At 40.1% G+C, this 7,655-nt stretch overlaps 1 protein-coding gene across 4 annotated transcripts in view; it reads left to right on the top strand.

The window, feature by feature from the left end:
• txk (TXK tyrosine kinase) overlaps positions 1–7,655 on the top strand; it is a 64,786-nt gene that overhangs the window by 20,709 nt on the left and 36,422 nt on the right. The gene's annotated exons all lie outside the window — the stretch shown is intronic.

Below are 7,655 nucleotides of genomic sequence, written 5' to 3'. Positions count from 1 at the left end.
AGGACGTGGGAATAGGTATTTCCGCTATTTATATCATTTATCTGTGAAACATATAAACCTATTATTATAGGTTCTGTGTCTTTACATTTATTCTAGGCTTATTATTATGTAATGTATAAGGAGTGTATGTTAAAGATGTCTCCAATAAATTTCAGTAATACTTCCCGTATAGTGTATTTTGAGAGTTACAGTATATTACAGTATATTTTTTTTACAGTATAAGTATTGTTTCAATTGTATTTAAATACATCACTTGCAGAAAACAATGCAAGTAAGCTATTTGATTTTTTTGATATTTTTATCCTTACTGTTGGTGAACGTACAATATTGCAATTACTGAATGCATCCTTTATGTTGATGTGATATGTGAAACTGTAGATGAGGGAGTTTACTTGATAGGTTTAGATCAAATAAACCCCTATAATGTTTGTCATTTCCATAGAAAGATAGTTTCCAGTAATTCTGGTTCTGCTTGGCATATCTCACTCTTGTGATTTTCTGACTAAAACAGCCACCTCCCTAGTTACTTTGAATGTCGCTGTCAAGACTGAGAGTGAATACAAAAAAGCATAACGCATAACATTCTGGTGAGAGCGCACAGTGTAATTTACTCTTCAGTTCAAAGAGTTCATTACAAGGTGTACATTATTATGATTATGCAGTCTTTACTTCCTTGATATGATAAAATTCCTGCTAAAACAGGTTGTTGGAACATAAGACAGTGAGGGTTTATTAAAAACTGTAAACCAATTGAACGTCAGCTGAGAACAGAGAGGGTGTTTGATTCAGTGTTTGATTTGGAGGGGGTCCGGAAGGGGTCCGAAGGGGCAGGATTATTACCTCCGCCAGGGAGGTTCTGTATCCACCCCTGTCTGTTGGTTGGTTGGTTGGTTGGTTGGTTGGTTGGTTTGTCAGCAGGATTATGTAAAAACTACTAAACTACCAAACTGTGGTGGAGGGACGGGGTCATGGAGCCAGGGAAGAACTCGTTGTAAAGGGCAGATCCGGATCATTTACCATGAATTTGAATTTTTTTTCTCAGAAGAGAGGGAGGAGGCCACCACTGAGTCGCCGCCATTTACTTAGAAAAACGCTTTATCAGGAGAGTGGTGTCATTCTGCCTTAAGGCGGACACTGGGAGCCGATCCAGGACGCACACCCCAACCAGATTTTAACACGCGAATTCTTTTTGCTGTAGATGCCATCAGGCTCATGTATCACTGAGAAGCGTTAACAGTATTCACTGATGACCCCACCGCAAAGACTTATTTGTAGTGAACTCAGTTGTAAGAGGTTTAAAAAAAATAATAACGCCAACAACGATCGTCTGCGTAGCCGCAGCCTAACATATCTTGCGCCTTCGTTCCAGAGAATTTGTCATCCCAGAAACCCCCCTTCATGACATTGAACATAGTCAGTGCAGTTTATTGTGAAACAACTTAATTTTCAGTCTCTTGGTGTTTTTACCAGTGAGATGTTGTTTTTTTTCTTCCTAGGGATTGTTGATTGAAAAACAAAAAAACAAGTTGGGTAGGTTAGAGGCAGCTTCGTTCTGCTACTGTGTTAACTTCCTCATACGTAAAGTTATCCATACCAGCATTTTGAAGTTTAAATATTTTTGTTAACACAGACATTTAATCACTTTTACGTTGATGTAATGAACTCTGATGGATTTTGACGTCAGTTTATAAACAAGTTTTCTCTTGACTACTACACAATTTCCTAGTTTTTTTGGAAGTCACCTACTTTATATGTCAACCTAAGGCTGCTGCAGCCTCATATTAGCTTCAGTGTACATGTGAGTATTGTTTTAAGACGACTGAGTTCACTACAAATAAGTCTTTGCTGTTGTTTTAAGGGAAGAAACCATTGCATTTTGGGGCAGATCCGGATCATCTGCTATGAATCTGAATTTTTATGCCTCTGTGCCGACGGCGGCGGTGTGGCCAGTGGCGTTATGTTTTCTTCAGATTTCGCACAAACTTTCACTTGGACTCAAAGATGATCAGATTAGATTTGGGAGGTTAAAGGTAAAAAAAAAGTGGGGTTTTTTTGTGACCTCACAAAACATGTTTTTGGCCATAACTAAAGAATTCATATGCTAATTTAGATTAAAATAGACCTGAGATATACAAAAAGGACACTAGATGGTGCTCTAGTGCCAGAGTGCAGTGATCATTCACAGACTCCACATGACAGAGTCTTAAGATATGCTGTATTCTCCAAATAGAAAAGAGGATATATTAATTCCATCAAGACTGTCAACCAATTTAGTGGTATATTAATATATATGATGATACATGTATATGAACAATGAAACTATCTGAAGATCAACAGAAACATGTTGGGAAGGGCAGAAACTGTATGTTTGATCTTGTTATGTGAGCTGGAGGACGAGGAGAAGGACAGAAAATAGATAATATTCAGATTTTGTCTTTGAGATAACATAACCGTCATTTTTTCATAAAATGCCCAGGTCATAATTTCAACAAGATGTTTGAGATGTTTATTGAAGGGTCAGCGTTGTGTTCTTAGTGCGACCTGCGAGAGCGCCAGATGAAGATGCAGGTGGGCTAGATGTAGGTGTTGCAGGACCAGATGTGGTGGTGAAATGGCGAGATGTGGTAGTGGTAAGGCCAGATGCAAATGTGCAGAGCCAAATGTGGTAATATGAAGGCCAGATGGAGATGTGGGAAGGCCAGATGTGGTAGTTAGTGGGCTAGTGATAGGGCCAGATGTTGTAGTTGGGAGGACAGATGTAGACCTGGGAAGGTCTGATGATGCAGTGAGTGGGGTACATGTTGAAATATGAGATCCAGATGTAGTTGTGTGACGGGTAGATATTGTAGTAATTTGGCCAGATGCTGAAGTGTAGAGTCCAGATGTGGTGGTAAGAGGGCCAGATGTTACAGTGAGGGGGCAGATGTAGAAGTGGCAGCAGCAGATGTGGTAGTTGGAGGGCCAGATGTGGTGGCAAGAGGGCCAGATCTAGATTTTGGGGGGGCAGATGTTGTAGATGTTGAGGACGTAGTAAAGGGAACCAGTGTTGAAGTTGGAGGGGCAGAAGTAGATCTGAGTGGGCCAGATGTGGAGCTGAGAGGAGTAGATGATGTACTGAGAGAGCCAGATGTTGAATCGGTCGAAGTGGAGGATGAGCAATGGCAGGTTTTATTTTCTGGGTGAAACTCAGTGACAGTTGTGTGGAGAGGACACCGCGTTCCAGGAAACACTTTAAATTCCGAGTCCGCCGTCCTCAGTTCGTCATGGAGTTCTGCCAAGGTCTTAGTTTGCAGATACTTGTAATCAGATTCATCCGGAACATTGTCACCCCAGTGCGCACTTGCTAGCCACATCTTCATGCTGGAGCTGTAGCAGCAGAATGCTGACCAGAGCGTGGAGGGAATATTAATCCTGTTACTGAGGGTGTTGTTGGTGCTTGGCCTTGCTCCGGTCACCACAAACCCTTCAGTAACACCATTGCTGTTACTGCAGTATTTGTCCATAACACATTTGATGTACTTCTCCATTCTGTTCCAGCTTCCCCTGTTGAAGGTGCCTGCTTGTGGAACAGTGTTGGTCAGGGTGAAGGTAGCCATTTTGTCAGTTTTACTGAACGCATAAAAGCTTGGGAATAAATGTCCCCTGTCAAATGCGCCATTGTGTCTGTAATCTATGTCCCCAGCCTGGTAATTGTAGATCTTCCGTTTTTCTACTTTCCTCATGTTGTCACCATGTTTATTCTCAAGCTGTAAGAGTTGGAAGGTCAGTAACTGATGCAGGTAGAGCAGTAGTAAGTAAATAAAGTGTACAGTAAAAATTTCTTTTGATTAAAAAGTAGCCTTTAGAAAAAGCTTCACAGAAAAACACCCTCTTTGTTTTATTACTTCCTGAGGTCATGGACAACTAGCTGACTAATATCTCAAAGAGCCGCCTGCATAGGTGATCTTAGGTGAGTTGGTCAACTCATCTGTATCTAACACCGCCTGGTCGTTGAAAATCACTGCACTAGAGCACCAAATTGTGTATTAATCCACCAGTGAAAGTAGTCCCCAACAAATGCAAGACTTGCTCCTGTTTGAGTAACGCACGGTGCCCAGCTGTTTTAAAAACCCTATAATTTCTGTTTTTAACAGTCGTCTTCAGTAGGAATCTGTGAGCTTGGGGCTCACAAATTGCTGGTTTTGGTCTTTTCATGGGATTTGTTGGCAATAACCAAAAGATTAAGGGTCTACACTAGTAAGCAAGTAGTTCTGTGATCAGGCACGGTGATAATCTGACCGAAACGTTAACGTTAGCATGCTAACATGCTTGAAAGAACAGTGATAACATGATAACACCATGCTCACCATCTTAGTTTGGCTCATTAGCATGCTAACACTTGCTAATTATCATCAAACTCAAAGCATAGTTCAGGCTGATGGGATTGTCTTTTAGTTTTTCAGGTGTTTGGCCTTAAATAAAAGTATTGCACAAATTAAAACTTTGACCTAATGATGGCGCTGGAGGACCTAAGACAGCCGTCTAATATAAATGGACGTCTCCTAAATGAAGGGGTAGTAAAAGTAGTTGTGAAACTCCTACCAGTGCCAATGCTATTGACACAGATCCACAGTACCCCTGGTATGCATGAGCAAGTCGTCCTGATTGTCCGTGTAAATCTAACTTTGTTGCTCCACATCTATTGCGTGTCCGTCCGTCCGTCCTAGAGGAGGGAAGCCTTCTCTGTTGCTCCTCCTGAGGGGCAACAGAGAAGGGTTTCTCTGGGGGTTTTTCTTGTCCGCCTCGAGGGTGTCGTAACGCTGTACAGATTAAGCCCCTTGAGGCAGATTTGTGACTTGTGATATTGGGCTGTCTAAATAAAATTGCACTTGACTTGACTAGTGGTGGTTGCATTATTATTAGTAGAAGTAGCTAATAGGACTGTAAATAAAATACTATGTTTATTAGTTCTATCTTTTCTGAGACAAAAAGAAAGACGCACCTGTGGCTCTATCTTCCAGACGTTTCTGGGCCTCCTCCTTTCCTCTTCCCCTCTGTACTTGTTTGCAGAAAACACTGGAATCTTGCTCTCGATGTCGTAGAGCGTCACAAACCTTCTCGTGTTGTTATAAGTCTGGCAGATGCATTTGTATCGGTTCTGGTTCAGGATTTTCCCACCTTCCAAGATCCCTGGGACCTGTGGTGGGGTTCCCTCAAGAAGAAACTGGTCACAGTCTGACATCGATTTCACCACTTCAGACACAGTGGGAACCATGGACAGGGAGAGGAGGACAGTGATGGGCAGGAAACACCATGTCCTCAGTGACGCCATCTTCGTACAATGAGTGAGCTTAGGTCGGAAGAGAATGTAACACTTAAGTTAGACTGCAGTCGCACACAGTATGTACACAGAGTGTAAGACGTTGTATTGAAAACCATGTTTGGACAGTGTTGTGTGGTTTTTTTTTTTGTTTTTTTTATCTTTTCCAAAACCAGAAACACAGGAGTAAAAGAATAAGGGATGCATTCTCTCTGCTCATTATCGGTGTATCTGCTTGAACATAAGCTGCAAACGTCAGCATTTCCAGCTAACTAGCTTACTACTTAAACAGAGTTGTTTCATGAGCTACCTACATTAGTGTGTGCGGCTACAGGTTATGTTTTTTTTTAAAATAAATAAATTTTAAAAAAGCACCTCACACGACTAGCACATCCACTGTTTCTCCACTGTGCGGTAGCTGTTCCTGGATGCTTTCACAGTTTAGGTGGTTAGCTGTGAGCAGCACTGTTGTCCATCCTCATTGGATTCGGGGAAGCTTAAACTCCCTCAGCCAGTGTTACCTGAGGTAGCATCAACCTTAGCCTCAGGCTTTTGGCACAATTTCATGCATGTAGCCGTCAAGTGCATTTTCAAGGCCCCTTTACAAGAGATTCTTTTTTTGAAAAAGCGCATGCGAAAAAAAAAAAAAAAAACTCAGTAGATTAGATTTTTCATAAAAACTGTGTGTCAAATCTCATCATTATATATATTATATTACACTTTACTTGTGTGTGTTGTGTGAATGAAAAAAAAAAAAAAATTAGAGCCAGCATAACACTACATACTTTCTGCAAACAATAAATGAAATGCAAATACATTTTTACCGTTGTGCAATGCAACTGTGCAAACAGCTATAAGCTTTCACAATAAACAAGATGATGACGAGCATCTTAATTCAATCTTCACTCACTTCACACGATTGAAATCTTCAGTAAACTGGGTAAACTGGGTGGTTTCGGTGGACTTCATTATTTCAGTTACGCTGGTGCGTAACTGGTGACTAACAGGCTGATTTAAGATCATCTAATTCAGAGAAAACATTATAAAATACAAAATCAATGGGAGAAATCAATTTTATTTTGGTATCAGTTTGCTTTGAAATGTGTTCACAAGTTTGTTAGTTTTTTGCTTTCTAAACTCCATTTAATGGAGACATTTTCAAATATGCTTATAAGTGAAACTGTTAGTGCCCAAAAAAGCTACAGCATTTCTTTTTGGCAGATGAGCATGTATTTCAAGAACTAATTTTTGAACAGTGCGGGCAGTTTTTTTGCGTAAAGAGTTGTTGCGTCATACGTTTTAATCAAAAAACGTGAGGCACATTATATTAAATCAAACTGTTAAAAAAAAACAACTTACTTCATAAATAGGAAATAGCAAATGTGTAGTCGCTGAACTTTTAATGTCAAATGATAATAAAAAATTAAAATAGATAATAAAGTAATGTATAAATTCAAAGAAAAACTTTACCACCTTCCTGAACATCATCCGAACGGTGTCTTCGTGTTAATAAAGCAGTGGAAACCAGACGTGTTTCCAGCAAAATCATGAGCGTGTGGGGGGAGTCAGAATTATACTGTACATTCAGCAAGTTTATGACCACGGTGGAGAGGATGTGCTACTTCTAGTGAGATATCGTCCTTAACTGACCTCAGCCAGGCCCCGCTTCACACTCTCACAGTTCCTCAGCTCAGTTCAAACCGACTGAAGATTCTCAAAGACACTTTTTACATAAAAACAGACGGAATTGTATGAGCTGAACTGTGAAATTTAAGGGATTTGTTTACCCGTATCGATAAGAACCCTGTGGAAACCTGTATGTAGCCTCTGTGAGGCTGTACGTAGACACAGTGGTGGTTTTAGCTAAATGATAATTGACAGCACGATGACGTGCCCATGACGCCGATGCTAACAGTTACCCTGATGTTTTAAATATGTTAACCAGGTTCACTGTCTTAATTTAGTGTGTTAGCATGCTAACATTTGCTAATTAGCACTAAACTGGAAGTCCAGCTGAGGCTGATGTGAATGTCGTCATTTTTGCTGGGATTTTGACCTGAACCAAAGCGCTGGAAGAAAGTAAAATTTTGATGATGACTTTGGTGATCTGACTTCTTATCTACTCCATTATCAGGTCACAAGTTTCATTTGTTTATGTTGTTGTATTATATGCTTTAGATTCGTCTTATTAATCAAACAGTAGTACTAGTATTCTTTTTAATGAGAATGTTGTATGACACCCATTTATTTCCCCTCTACAGTATTTTAATATTAATGCACAGGATGTTGCAGGAATAACATGTAACAGAAAAAAAAAGAAGAAACTGATATGACCTAGTGAGATTCCTTACATTTC

Source organism: Xiphias gladius, chromosome 12 (assembly GCF_016859285.1).
Source record: "Xiphias gladius isolate SHS-SW01 ecotype Sanya breed wild chromosome 12, ASM1685928v1, whole genome shotgun sequence".
In the NCBI taxonomy this organism is placed as follows: Eukaryota; Metazoa; Chordata; class Actinopteri; order Istiophoriformes; family Xiphiidae; genus Xiphias; species Xiphias gladius.
Note: the sequence above shows the minus strand (reverse complement) of the source record. Positions and strands in the feature narration are given on the sequence as shown.